Below are 15,574 nucleotides of genomic sequence, written 5' to 3'. Positions count from 1 at the left end.
ATAATTGCATAATGTCTAAGTTCATGTTATTATAGTATAATGTAACTCTATTAATTAGTAAGTAATATACTAATAGACTGAAAATATAGCTAGACTGGTGCCTACATTTTTGAGAAACTGGCTAAGATACCAGAAAGAGAATATATGCAATTTAGACTAAGATGAGAAATGCTGTCACCTGTTGTTTTTATATCAAATGTAAATGCTGTGAGTTACTTAAAGCTCACCTCTTTCCACATATTGCAATAGAACCAGGATATTTTATATTAATAAGAAAGATATTTCTCTAAACCTCAGTTTTGTAGAACTTAAATTTTTCACAGAACCATTGACTAAAAGAGTAAGTCTCTAAGACTTTCCATTTTCCCTCATAAATTGCTAAATGTATGCTTCTAATGATCTATAGAAAATGGATTTGATGTATAATAATACACCCAATGAATGATGATAACAGCTTCCTAATAGTATGTTAATGCCCATTGCAGTTAATGCCCATTGAAAACTTTTATGCGCTTACAAGTAATCATACTGTTTTTCATGTATTATAGATACTGATAAAATATTTTGTATTTTCCATATTATGTTCTTTTGCAAATTAAACATTATGAGGATCCTCTATCTTCAGACAAATCTATGGGAGAAAAAAGTGATGAGAGAAGGAAAAGATCCTAAAAATCAATATGCTTTCATTTGTGAGGGATGATTTTGATCTATTTTCAGATATGAGACAGGTAGAGACTGATCTGCAAGCATTTAAAGTCAGCTACATGATTTAATATTCCTTTATACAAAATTCTTTAATTCAAATAGATAAGCATAATCAAGAACCAGTATGAGCCTATAAATAATACACAGTTTCATATGTTCAAAGATGTCTAGCCTAATAGATTATTATAAATATTATGAAATATAAGTTCCACAGATTCATTTAGAATCCATTTACTGAGAATATAATATGTATCAGACATGATACTGTAACCCTTGTTTGTAAGGACTTGAAAATGACTATGAGAAAAGAATGAGTCTATCTCAAGAAGCATATTAAAATCTATGAAAGGAATGGACATTTGAGCTGATGTTTTAAGATTAGATAGAAGCTTTTCCAAGTAGGAACGAGGGCAAAACATGGTAAAGTGAGAGAAGAAAATAAACAAAAATATCAGGAAGACATTAATACATACTGTACTTATGTGTTGAACTGTGTCTCCTTTCAAATATGTTGCTGTCCTTCTTCCAGGTATCTATCACTGTGATCTTACCTGACAATAGAATCTTTGCAGATGCAATTTAGGTGTAAGTTAAAATAATGTCTTACTGGGTAGGGTGGGGTTGCAAACCATTGTGAAACTGGTGGCCTTATAAGAAGAGACACAGAGCCAGACACACACACAAGAAACACCATATAAAGACGCACATGTAGGGGGAAGGTGATTATGTGAAAACAGATGCAGCGATTACAGTGCTATACCTATAAGCCAAGGAGTAGCAAAGGGTGTCAGCAAACACCAGAAGTAGGAGAGAAGACTGAAACAGATCGTCACTCATTGTCCTCAAGAAGGAACCAACTCGGCTGACACCTGGATGTCAAACATCTGGTTTCCCAACTTAGAGAGAATACACTTGAATTGCTTTAAGTCACCCAGTTTGTGGTCATTTGCTATGGCAGTCCCAAGAAACAAATACAACTTGCTTAAGGAATGATGTTTTAGAGTTGTCTTATGATGAAGTACTTAGTTGTGAAAACATATAGAGTGAACTGATGAGAGGAATAACAAAATCAAATGAAAATGGCTATTGTGTGAGTAAGCTAAGGAATAACACTTTTAACATACAGTAATACAGAGGATTTTTTTTATTTCAAGGCATAGTCTTCTTATATTTGTTTAGTAGAGGGAGCATGAATTGCAGAGAAGATAATTTTTAAGAGTGAAAAGCTATAGCTATGCCAGCCAAATAGACTATTTCAGTTTTGCAGCTGAGGGATAATGACGGCTGATATTATATAATGTTAAACATGCAGTGTCCTCTATGGATGAGCATGCTATTTTGGACCCATCCTAACAAATGGTCTTTGTTATCTTTTTTCCATCACTGGCATAGGATTTTTACTGAATTAGCCAGATTTTTCTTTCTTATTTCTCTTACAGTTAGGGCCCTCATTAAAAAGATGGCCAGAATGGGAAATATCTTGATAAAGGCATGAACAATGTCTTTGATAAACAAGATCTTAAAAATTAGGGAATTTAAATTCACAATACAGAATCCGAAGGTAAACAACAAAACTTGATAGACTGAAAACCATGACACTGGCCTCCCTAGTACCAGCTGGGAAGTCTAGTCTTAAATAGTAATTGATTCTTGAGCTGGATCAGTCATATATACCCATTTCATTATCCAAACAGTTACTTTGAGGGATAAGCTGAAATGTTTCTAATAGCAGGTAAATTTGAGTAATTATTAATTTTAAACATCCAAAGAAACACTACACGATTAGAGGAAATTGGACAGACACACACAAGTTGTTAAAAACTTTGTACTTATTTTCTGCAGCAACATATTTTACTTATTTTTTCTATGATAATTTTAGGAACAATTACTGACATTTTACTTGCTATAAAATGCTTGGATTGAACTAAGTTCTTAAACACCTGTATGGTTTTGGTCTTATTGGGGTCTTGATACCAAATTCTTTTTGGTATCAGAGGGATAAAAGCAATGAGGAACCAAAGCCAAAAGGCAGAATAGAGAGCCTTTATGTTCTTCCAACAAACAACAGACAACACACAACACACGCTCTTCTAACAACATAAGAGATGACTCAACACATGGACACCACCTATGGTCAACACCAAAATCAGACTGATTATAGTTTCTGCAGTTGAAGATGGAGTAGCTGCATACAGTCAGCAAAAACAAGATCTGGAGCTGACTGCAGCTCAGATCATGAACTCCTTATTGTCGAATTCAGACTTAAAATGAAGAAAGCAGGGAAAACCACTAGGCCATTAAGGTATGACTTAAATCCCTTATGATTATACAGTGGAAGTGACAAATAGATTCAAGGGATTAGATATGATAGAGTGCCTAAAGAACTATGGACGGAGATTGGTAACATTGTATAGGAGGCAGTGATCAAGACCATTCCCAAGAAAAAGAAATGCAAAAAAGCAAAATGATTGTCTGAGGAGGCCTTTCAAATAGCCAAGAAAAGAAGACAGGCAAAAGGCAAAGGAGAAAAAGAAAGATATACCCATCTGAATGCAGAGTTCCAAAGAATAGCAAGGGGGGATAAGAAAGAAATAGAGGAAAACAATACAATGGGAAAGACTAGAGATTTTTTCAAGAAAATTAAAGATACCAAGGGAATATTTCATGCAAAGATGGGCACAATAAAGGACAGACTGTATGAACCTAACAGAAGCAGAAGATAGTAAGAAGAGGCAGCAAAAAGAAATATACAAAAAAAGATCTTTATGACCCAGATAACCACAATGGTGTGATCACTCACCTAGAGCCAGACATCTTGGAGTGTGAAGTGAAGTGGGCCTTAGGAAGCTATGGCCACTATGGCCACTATGAACAAAGCTAGTGGAGGTGATGGAATTCCAGCTGAGCTATTTCAAATTCTAAAAGATGATGCTGTTAAAGTGCTTCACTCAATTTGCCAACAAATATGGAAAACTCAGCAATGGCCACAGGACTAGAAAAGGTCAGTTTTCATTCCAATCCCAAAGAAAAGTGAAAGTGAAAGTGAAGTCACTCAGTCGTGTCCGACTCTTTGCGACCCCATGGACTGTAGCCCACCAGGCTCCTCCATCCATGGGATTTTCCAGGCAAGAGTACTGGAGTGGGGTGCCATTTCCTTTTCCATCCCAAAGAAAGGCAATGCCAAGGAATGCTCAAACTACCACACAATTGCATTCATTTCATGTGCTAGCCAAGTAATGCTCAGAATTGTCCAAGCCAGGGTCAATAGTACATGAACTGAGAACTTCCAGATGTTCAAGCTGGATTTAGAAAAGGCAGAGGAACCAGAAATCAAATTGCCAGCATCCACTGGATATCAGAAAAAGAGAATTCCAGGAAAACATCTACTTCTGCTTCACTGACTACATTAAAGCATTTGACTGTGTGGATCACAACAAACTGAGGAAAATTCTTTAAAAAATGGGAATACCAGACCATCTTACCTGCTTTCTCAGAAACCCATATACAGGTCAAGAAACAACAGTTAGAACCAAAAAGGGAACAATGGATTGATTCCAAATTGGGAAAGGAGTACGTCAAGGCTGTATATTGTCACTCTGTTTATTTAACTTATATGCAGAGTACATCATGCGAAATGCCGGGCTAGATGAAGCAAAAGCTGGTATCAAGATTGCAGGGAGAAATGTCAATAACCTCATATATGCAGATGATACCACCTTTATGGCAGAAAGTGAAGAGAATCTAAAGAGCCTCTTGATGAAAGTGAAAGAGGAGAGTGAAAAAACTGGCTTAAAACTCAACATTCAAAAACCTAAGATCATGGCATCTGGTCCCATCACTTTATGGCAAATAGCTGGGGAAACAATGGAACCAGTGACAGGCTTTATTTTCTTGGGCTCCAAAATCACTGCAGATGGTGCTGCAGCCATGAAATTAAAAGACTCTTGCTCCTTGGAAGTAAAGCTATGACAAACCTAGGCAGTGTATTAAAAGTAGAGACATTACTTTGCTGACAAAGGTCCATCTAGTCAAAGCTATGGTTTTTCCAGTAATCATGTATTGATATAAGAGTTGAACCACAAAGAAGGCCGATTGCCAAAGATTTGATGCTTTTGAGCTGTGATATTGGAGAAGACTCTTGAGAGTCCCTTGGACTGCAAGGAGATCAAACCAGACAAACCTAAAGGAGATCAACTGAATATTCATTGGAAAGACTTATGCTGACGTTCCAATACTCTGGCCACCTGATGTGAAGAGCCGACTCATTAGAGAACATCCTGATACTGTGAAAGATTGAAGGCAGGAGGAGAAGCGGACAAGAGGACAAGATGGTTGGATGGTATCACTGATTCAGTGGACATGAGTTTGAGCAAGCTCTGGGAGATGGTGAAGGACATTGGTGTGCTGCAGTCCATGGGGTTGCGAAGAGTCAAACATGACTGAGTGACTGAACAAATGTTTTGATATCAATGTTATAACTTAATATGTATCATATCTTTATATCTCAGGGCTATCATAACAGTATAAAATATCTGATGCTTCCTTTACTATCTCCATTCCTTTTTCCAACCTTTCTTTGCATTATATTGGGATCAGTCATATTAACAAGTAAATGATTTTTACTCCCAATGAAGCAACTGCATCAAGCAAATCTTTCCCCTTAGTGAAGATTTCAAACCATCTTTTGGTCTTACTACTCAATTTTTGAGGTTCTTAATTAAATCTCCAGGAACAGGTGAATACTACTTGAGAGACAACACAGCTCTTGGCCTTATACAGATGTCACAAAAAAAAATCATCTTTGAAGGATAATTTCAGAGATAAATGAAGGCACCATTAGATACAGTAGAATAGAGAAGCACAAGTAAAAGCCATTTTTATTTTGACAGTATTTGATTTACACAGAGGTTGCAGGGAAAGCCTGCACAGCCCTGTTAACTTTATCTGTATTTGCAATATAATTTCTGGGAGAAAATTCAGTATTTGCTTTGGTTTTATTGAAATGATGAACATGAATATGTCAGCTGCCTGCCTTGGTGAAAAAAGTGCTGTGGAATTTCAATGCAAGAAACACATTTGGTAACAAGGAAACAAAATCCTTTTGTATGGACCAGTGTTTTCAACAAGGATTTAGGGAACAGTTAGTATGATTCTTACCAATATTTCCTTTGTATAGACAGAATGAATAATTCTGATGATTAAACAGAATATTCAAAAGAATATTCTAAGAGGAACTAATAGAAAGTTCATTGCAAAAATCTAACAATATGGGCTTATAATAATAACCTATGTTTTCCATGTGGATAGATACAGACACAGGGTAGAGACAAAGATAGATTGATTCAAGCTCTATCACATATCTTCATTTAATTTAACATAAAATAAAATCATCAATCAAAGATGAAAGAAATTTCATTTCAAAATCCAAATACTGTTAATATTGATTGTAATAAAAGTGTTTTGCCACAGGGCTGTCTTTGGTATATTAAAATGAAAAAAAAAAATTCCGGTTTACTAATAGGTCAAGTTGCTTGCTTTTAGCGATTGTATCAATTGGTCTGAAAGAGCTGAGTGAAAAAATCAAGAGAGGGAAAAAGACCAGTCATATATGTGTTTTCGCAATTAATAAACTGTTGCGGTGGTGGTTGCTGTTTTCTTTTACATAGATTTCATATAATGAAATTTGTACTACCCTTAGGCAGAATTGAGACCTGTAGAAGAAAAATGTGATATAAAGTCTTGAAATTTTTTCAAGACAAGAATTTCTAAACATTTACTTTTAAAATATGTTTTTATGGTTGTATAATTTACATCCAATAAAATGCACAAATCCTATGCGTTCATTTTGATGAGTTATGATATTACATATATATCAATGCAACCAAAACCCTAAGCAAGATATAGAATATTTTCATCACTCTCGAGAATTCCTGCATATGTCTTTATATTCAGTTTTCACCTTCAAAGTAGCAGCATTTTCTGATTGCCACTGAGCCGCCTTGTTCTGTCTATCCTTGCATTCTTATAAATGGAATCATAGTGCACAGTCTTTCACGTCTGGCTTATTTCACTCAAAATAATGCTTTTGGAATCCATGCATGTTTTTGAATGTATCATTAGTTTGCTCATTTTTACAAGTAGTATTGTATTGCAGGAATATACCAAAATACACATATATAATCTCTGATAAATATTTTGAGTTATTGCCAGTTTTTCTCTGGTATTATTAGGGTTTCTATAAGCATCCTAATGTAAGCCTACTTGTGGGTATATATTTAATTTTTATTTGGGTAAATAACCTGGCTTCCCAGGTGGTGCTAGTGGTAAAGAGCCTGCCTACTAAGGCAGGTAGACGTAAGAGATTCAGATTCGATCGCTGGATCAGGAAGATTCCCTGGAGAAGGAAATGAAAGCTCACTCCAGTACTTTGGCCTGGAGAATCCCATGGACAGAGGAGCCTGGTGTGCTGCAGTCGATAGGGCCACACAGAGTCAGACACAACTGAAGGGCCTCAGCAGCTCACAGCCAACCTGGACTGACTGGAATTTTTAGGTCATAAGGTTTAACTAGGGGCTTCCGCAGTGGCTCAGTGGTAAAGAACCTACCAGCAATGCGGGAGACACAGGAGACGTGGGCTTGATCCCTAGATCAGGATGATGCCCTGGAGCCTGGCATAGCAGCCCCCTTCAGTATTCTCGCCTGAAGGATTCCATGGACAGAGGAGTCTAACGGGCTACAGTCCATGGGTTCACAAAGTATAGACACTACTGAAGCCACAAGCATGCACGCACACAGGCAAGGTTTAGCTACATATCTTTGTCTGTAAATATATAAGAAATCACAGCCAACCTATTTTTCAACGAGACCATGCCATTTTCGAGAATTCATGTTGCTCTGTGTTGTAGGCAAGATAATGCCCTCCACTGAAATGTCCTATCCCCCCAAACCTGATAATATATCACCTTCCAGAGCAAAAGGGACTTTGCAGATGTGATTAATTTGAGGATCTTGAGATAGGAAGATTATCCTAAATTATTTGGTGGATCAAGGATGACCACAGTGTTCTTACAATAAGGAGATAGGAGAGTCAGGGTCATAGAAGGAAATGTGATGATGGAGGCAGAAACAGAGGGGAGGCAGAGAGAGAAAGAAGTGATGTCATTGCTGGCTTTGAAAATGGAGAAAGATTCTATGAACCAAGGAATACAAATGGTGTTCAGAAGCTGGCAGAGGCAAGGAAATACATTCCCCTGTAGAGCATCCAAAAGGATTATGACCGGTCTGACACCTCTGTTTTGGGACTTTTGACCTCCAGAAGTGTAGATAAAAAGGTTGTGCTGCTTTAGACACTAAGTGTGGGGCAATTTGCTACAGGAGCAATAGGAAACTAACAATCTATACCCTTGCCGACTTCTAGGGTTCCCAATCTTTTCAGTTTTTGTCATCGTAGAGACTGTGAAATCATCTCGAACTGTCATTTCAATTTGCATTTGCCTGATGACTAATGACATTGGACACATTTTCACATGCTTTTAGGTCACTTATGTTTCATTCCCTGGGAAATACATTGCCCATCATTCTATTGCATTGTTTTCACCTTGGTTGCTGATTAACAGATTTTTTTTTCTTGGTGTCACTTCTCCATCAGATAGATGTGTTATAGATATTTTCCAATGTATGACTTATCTATTCATTTCATTAATATTGTCTTCTCACGAGATACAATCCTTAATTTTATTAAGCTCTAAATATATATTATTATCTTATAGTTATTATTTTTCTGGCCAACAAAATTATTGCCTCCCTCAATGTCACTAAGCTATTTTCATATGTCTTCTTTTGGAAGGTTTATGGTTCAAATTTTCATATTTACACGTAGGATTCATCCCAGATTCATCTGTATCTATGGAGTGAGTTAAGAGTCAAGGTTCATCATTTTTCCAATACAGCTATCCAGCTTTTTCAAAATCATTTCTTAAATATTTTCTTTCTTCTGTTCATTGAATTTCCTTGGAACCAAAGAATATTAAACTCTTGGTGAAAATACTTGGTCTAAAAGTAGGCAGGCACACACAACAATGCTTTCATTTTATAGTATTATATATAAAGCAAAGTTCACACAAGGAATAAGGAGAAGCTAAGTAACACTGGTCATATCTGAGTAGGTGGGCAGCAGCTTTGTTATAACTGTTCATAAAATAGAAAGTTTTAGAGTTCAGCAAATAGATTAGGGCAGGAAAAGCTTAAGAAAGAACAAACTATGTTTTTGATGAGATGGTGCTTTTCTAGGTCATCTTGGTAAAGGTTAATGACAAGATGCAAACAAGAAGACTTAAAAATGTATTGGTGGTAGTGGGAAACATGTAAGTTTCTGAATCCCTTTTAATGATGGAATAAGAACCTGAAACTTATTCTCTATGAAAAGCCATACATTTTCAGCAAAACCTAGAATCATCCTCATTCACTATGTCTGGAGTGTTTGCAGCAAGTGTGGAGGTACTCAGATGGCTAAGATTCAATACACTGAGCTGTCAAACCACACATACCTGGAATGCAATCATAACGGGCATTTCTCCACCGCTGCAATTCTTCCCTAGGTTCACATTTCACAAACTGCTTTAATTACAGTATTTACCAGTGACCTCAGGCAGAAGAAGTTTGAAAGGTTGGAACAAATGTATTTTGTCTCCATGAACTGCACATCACTGAGCTATTATTCCTGGAGAATTTCAATTTTGGGGAATCTCATAGATAGGCTTTTGCCCTAATACTAATCAGTTGCCTGAGTCGTACATATTTCAGTGCCTTGGCTGTCTCTGTTTCTCACTGTGAACAACTGCAATTTTTCTAGATTTTTCGGATGATCCTCTGCAACATTCTTGCTATTATAGCTAGTGAATAATTCTTCATCACCTTCAGTACATTATGCTGCTTTTTTTTTTTTATTAAACTTCAGGCTAGTGTCATCTATTAGATTAGGGACCTTCCAAAATGAATATTATGATTGCACTATTCGATTAAATGATCTGCTGACCTATGTTCATCATTGATTTAAATATAATCTGCTAACTCACAGAGAGTCCTAAATTTGAAAATAAAACTTTTTGCCTGAGTTACCTGGACAATAATCTCAATAATCTCTTTTCATTTTATATGTAGAGATATAGGCAAAAGAAATGCCATTACATCATCACCCAGCACATTTATGAAATAGCAAACTTGTCAAATTATGTGTGATCTTTTATTTTTTGAGTGAAAGGGACTCAGTTTGCTGCCCAGAGAAACTGCTAGGAAGCAAAGAAAAGCAAGCAAATAAACTTATATGAGGTCAAAGGACTCAAGGATAAACTTGCTTCCTATGAAAGACAGACAATGTCAGGGCTCATAGACTTTCCTGGGGCTAAAGTCAGAGGCGGTTGCCTCCTGTCTTCAAAAGCCTCATTCATCATGCCGGCTGAAATATGTACCACAGACCTTGCCAAAAATAGCTGTGACTCAAATGTGCCTCATTCAAGCATGGAAGAAAACAGTAGCCAACAAACTAAAACATGTGTCTCAAATTCTAAAATAATGCTTGATTAAAATTAATCTTCTGAGCCCATGCTCTGCAGTAAGAGAAGCCACCACAATGTGAAGCTAATGCACTGCAACTAGAGAGTAGCCCCCACTCACCACAACTGGAAAAGAAAAAAAAAAAAACAAACATGAATCAATGAAGACCCAGCACTGACAAAATAAATAAATAAAAAATTTTTAAAAAGTATTCTCTAGCAATTATTGTCTTTATTATCTAAAGTAAAATAACAAAAGGTTTTCTGCATACTTTCTGTTCTAGGTATCTTTTACACTGCTTATGCCAAACAAAATTATGTGATGCTACAAAAACAAAAAGCAAAAAAAAAAAAAAAACAAACAACAACAACAAAAATTGAATGGTAGGACTCGTAAGTGATTATTCAAGATGAATTAAATCCAAGTAGATAACAATCTACTGTTAACAAGCTCAGGCTTAATTTCCAACCTAAAACATGTATTTAAAAATTCTATTGCTTTCTTTGTATATTACACATCTTTGACTGCAATCCATTTTTATTTTTTCTAGAGAGATAAAATCTTCAGGATTTTCTTAGATTCCAAATTTATCAATGTCCTGGAACTAGTGAAGTATGATTAATTTCAAAATACATTTGCAAATTAATTCAGATGTCAATGACAAAACATTGACATGTATGTGAATTAATGTCATGATTCTAGTCTTTTGCAAATTAGCACTTTTTCAACAGGTAACATTACTAAAAAGTGGCAAATCTATAATAAAATGTATATTCATGTCCTAATCTTTGCTTCTTTTGGGGGACTATATAATTATTATCTGAGATATTTTCTATGTTAGTCATCGCTGGTTTGCTTTCTCAGTCGTGTCTGACTCTTTACAATCCCATAGATTGTAGCCCACCAGGCTCTTCTGTCATGGGATTTCCCAGGCAAGAAGAGTGGAGCAAGTTCCATTTCCTTCTCCAGGGGATCTTCTAAACCCAGAGATTGAACCCACATCTCTTATATCTCCTGCACTGCAGGCAGATTCTTTACCACTGAGCCATTAGGAAAGCCAATATTAGTTATAAATCATTTTTAATTGAAAAATGATTCTCAGTACATTAAAAAGTTGGGAACTTCAGTGCTGGTATTAATTAATTTTGAAGCAAAGCAAAGGAATGTTCAACCCTCTTTAGCTTTATTAAAATGTTGCTATATTTTGTTATTTAAACTATTGAAACATAAAAATATGTTGTCCTTTAAATTGATAAGCATCTTAAAATAGAATAAATGTTGCTGCCACCCGATTTTTATTATGATATTGTTTAAAGAAAGACTTTAAGCTAGAAAATTATAAGCTTTCTTTTTCTTAAAATCTCTATATACGCTATGCCTTTATTCCCAGAAAACAAGATAATGATATAAAAAAGGGCTTTAAATTTTTCACTCAAAACAATCACACTGATATTAAACAGAAGAGAATAGGTCCTTTTGGAAACCTGTGGTATTTTATATCACCAGTCTAAGACAAACATGCCTTTTAACTTCATTCTCAACAGGATGAGCTTTCACGGCTCTGGTGTTTATCATGCATGGCAGAGAGGAAAGTAGAAAATCACAATTAGGAATGACCTCACATTTCCAAGCTTCCCTTGTAGCTCAGCTGGTAAAGAATCCGCCTGCAATGCAGGAGACCCCAGTTTGATTCCTGGAGAAGTGATAGGCTAGCCACTCCAGTATTCTTGGGCTTCCCTGGTGTTTCAGCTGGTAAAGAATCTGCCCACAATGCGGGAGACCTGAGTTCAATCCCTGGGTTGGGAAAATCCCTTGGAGAAGGGAAAGGCTACCCACTCGTGTTCTGGCATGGATAATTCCATGGACGGTATATCCATGGGCTTGCAAAGAGTTGGGCAAAACTGAGGGACTTTCAACACCTATACATTTACAAATTTTAAAAACTAACAGAATGGGAGAGTTTAGGGTATCACTGAATTAAGTAGCAATAAATTAAGACTACTTTAGCTCCTGATAGATTCCAATAAGCTCTAGAACTATTTTTTTGCAGAAAAAAGGAATGTTGTTTTGGCCATCTCTCTTACAATTCATGCTGAGTATATGGAAAAGCTAATAGATCCATTATCCTAGAAATATCTGATTTGCAAACTGGACCCAACTAAAGACTCACCCAGGTACACTTTGACTTAAAAGAGATGACAAGACTTGGCTGTGGTCAAATTCAGCAGTTCAGAATATGCTCCAGCTACCCCTGGAACTTCTTTACTAATGGTTGTCAGTTTTTATAAATTGTGTTATCTATATTTTTGTGAAATAGAGTTTCTTCATCGAGACTTTGCCTCTGACTGAATCATAGAATTCAAAAACAAATCTAAGACTTATACACTGTCTGAAGCACCTCTGGAAAGATGCCCTCAAATCCTCTGTGGCCAGAAATGAAACAGATCTGAGGAAGTCTTTTCCAGTTTGAAATACACCTACCCTAAACTACCTCCTCTGCATTTTCATCACTGGGTATAATTCTTTTTCTTTTGATGATAGCAAAGTCTTTTCTGTCTTTCATATAATCCTTGGATATTCACCTCATTATTTCCCCTTCACCTCATTGTCAAGTTATATTTATTCCATTTTAAACATCACCAGATCTTTACTTTTATTTGCTACTATAAATAGCAGATTTTTGTGTTTTTATTAATTACTTCATTCAAAAGTGATTGAGAATCATTGCCTCAAGACCTAAACTCACTGTTTTAGAAATTCTGATCTCACTTTAAGGAGCTAGTCCTCAGTTTTAATAAACCATAGGCTTATTAAATTTAGGTACAATCATTTTAGACATCACATAGCTCATTGCTCACGATTTATAAATGTTAGTACTTGTGGTTTTCTCCTAAATTGTGCAAACTTTCTTAAAATAAAACAAATTTCAATATTGAGTATTACTTTAGAAAATTGAGATCCTCAATGTGAAATATTTTTATTTAAGTTAGTGAGAATTGTAAAATCATGTGCATTTATAAAAAAGTACAAATGTGTATTTGCAAAAAAAAAATTGCACAAAATATTCTGTATATGCTTTACCCAGTTCACTCCATGTTAGCATTTTGTAAAACTATAGTAAAATATCACATCAAGATACTGACACTGATCCAATCCATTTATGTTACTCAGATTACCAAAACCTGACTTACACTCATCTGGGTCTGTGCGTGTAAACATATTAAGTTCTTTGCACTGTTACCACTTGTGTCAACAGTCTGCCTGCACCAATGGAGTCATCATACTGAAAAGCTCCATAACCACAGGATCTCTGATGTTGCTCTTTTATAACCATGCAACAACAATTTTAGCATAACTATTTTTACATTTTATTTGGGAAAGGGTCAAAAGGCATTCTGTCAGCCCAGTTCCTGTCCAGATAATTTAAATTAATTGTCTCCCTGTTCTTCTACAGATGCCATCACAGCTTGAGTTATAGAGCTCCAGGGTGCTCCTCCTCTTACTCCTTCCGAGTTGTGATCTATTGCATGTCGGTACATCATCAAAGCAAATTGCCTCTTCAATGATGTGTAAGTGTAATACATCATCAAAATGGGACATGGTGATAATGCATTACCTGGAAAAAATGACTATCATACTTGACAGACAAGGTCAAGGAGCAAATTCTGGCAGCTCCAGCAGTTCATCAGCAGCATTTGGGGTCTGGAGGAGAGTTTGTTTGCTTAGAATGATCCACTTGAAACGTGGACAAGGCTAAAGACATATGTATGCTCTGGGTTGATTCCTTTGGTAAATTAAAAATGAGGTGGTTGAACTTCCATTAAAATGACATCTGGGTGACATGTGAATAGGTTTTATGTCCACGGGGTGTTTAGAATCATGTGTATTTCTGACTCATTCAGCAGCAAACTGTTTTCCAGGAGAAGCTTTCAACAAAATTGCAAATTCCTTCAGGGTAGTAACTGTTTTTACTTCCTTTGTTTCTTCCAGGGTGTCTAAAACATTGCTGAGCTCATGGAAGGCACTCAATAAATACTTGTTTAATGGAATTGAATTTGTAAGCACCGGAGACTCATTTTTTTCTCAACATAGCTTGACACTCCGCTGCCCAGCATCTTTCCATGCTAGGTGCTAAGGTTAGCATGCTAGAATTCTATTGGCTCACTATCCCATTGCTGTCTGGTTTTTTGTTGTTTTTTTTTTCTTTCTTTCTTTCTTTTTTAAGTAGAGCTTTCTGGCCAGAAGCTATTTTTATAAAGGATTTCATTCCTAGCTCATGTGGATTAAATTTTTTTTTTAAAGTTTGGCTTCAGGATGTGAGAGAAGTGTAACTCAGGAAGGTTGTTCTGCACTGCAAAAAGGATAGGATTTGAGAAAGGGTTGTTTTTGACATTGGCACAGCAGGGGCCCCCACCCCCCCTCAACTGCTGCCAAATTAGCTTTTTCAAGAAAAATACTGTATTTATTTCTCAAGTCCTTGGCTCACAGCAGTTTTATTTCAATGTCACCAGTGAAGGAGAGCATGGTAATATTTTGTTCAAGAGTGGGATCTAAAAATGAATCCTCTGAGGATACATTAGAAGAAAGACACCATTATATGCTGGAAAAGATAGATCATTTTTTGATGCTATTGTAGGACACATATCTATTTCAAAAATATACAAACGACAATACAGTGCATGTAAAGTTCATTTGGCCAGCTCTAAAAATAACCAAATTAAATTTCTCATGATTATTATTGACAATGGGTATTCAAGTGGGAATACATCACACTGGTCATTTGGACCAGAGTGGTGAAATAGACAGAGTCAATAGATGTCATCTCATTTACTGGTTCTAATTGCTTAGGGGCCATTATACTGAGAGTCTATGGATAGAAATTATCAGTCAGGGATTAATTAGAAGATCTGCCCATGGCTGAAGACACAAGGCCTGGGACTAATAAAGCACTGTACCTATTAAAATTTTGAGCCATGGATAAATCACTTAATAAAAATACACCAACAGACTGTTCTGAAAATCACACTCTAATAAGTTACATAATGTGCCTTTTTACATTATAACACTAACTGTATATGTATTACAAGAAGAAAATAACAATAAATATTTAAAAACAAAAGGAACAAAAATACTCCAATGAAAACTATAATCCCTCTCCCCCCCCAAAAAAAGAAAACTATAATCCCACCCACCTGGAGGCAACAATTTATTGATTGATTAGTATAACACATCATCAAAATGGGATACAGTGATAAGCCATTACCCTGAAAGAAATGACTATCATTGAGCATTCTTTCACAATATGTAATTTTTA

Source organism: Muntiacus reevesi, chromosome 4 (assembly GCF_963930625.1).
Source record: "Muntiacus reevesi chromosome 4, mMunRee1.1, whole genome shotgun sequence".
Lineage (NCBI taxonomy): Eukaryota > Metazoa > Chordata > Mammalia > Artiodactyla > Cervidae > Muntiacus > Muntiacus reevesi.
Note: the sequence above shows the minus strand (reverse complement) of the source record.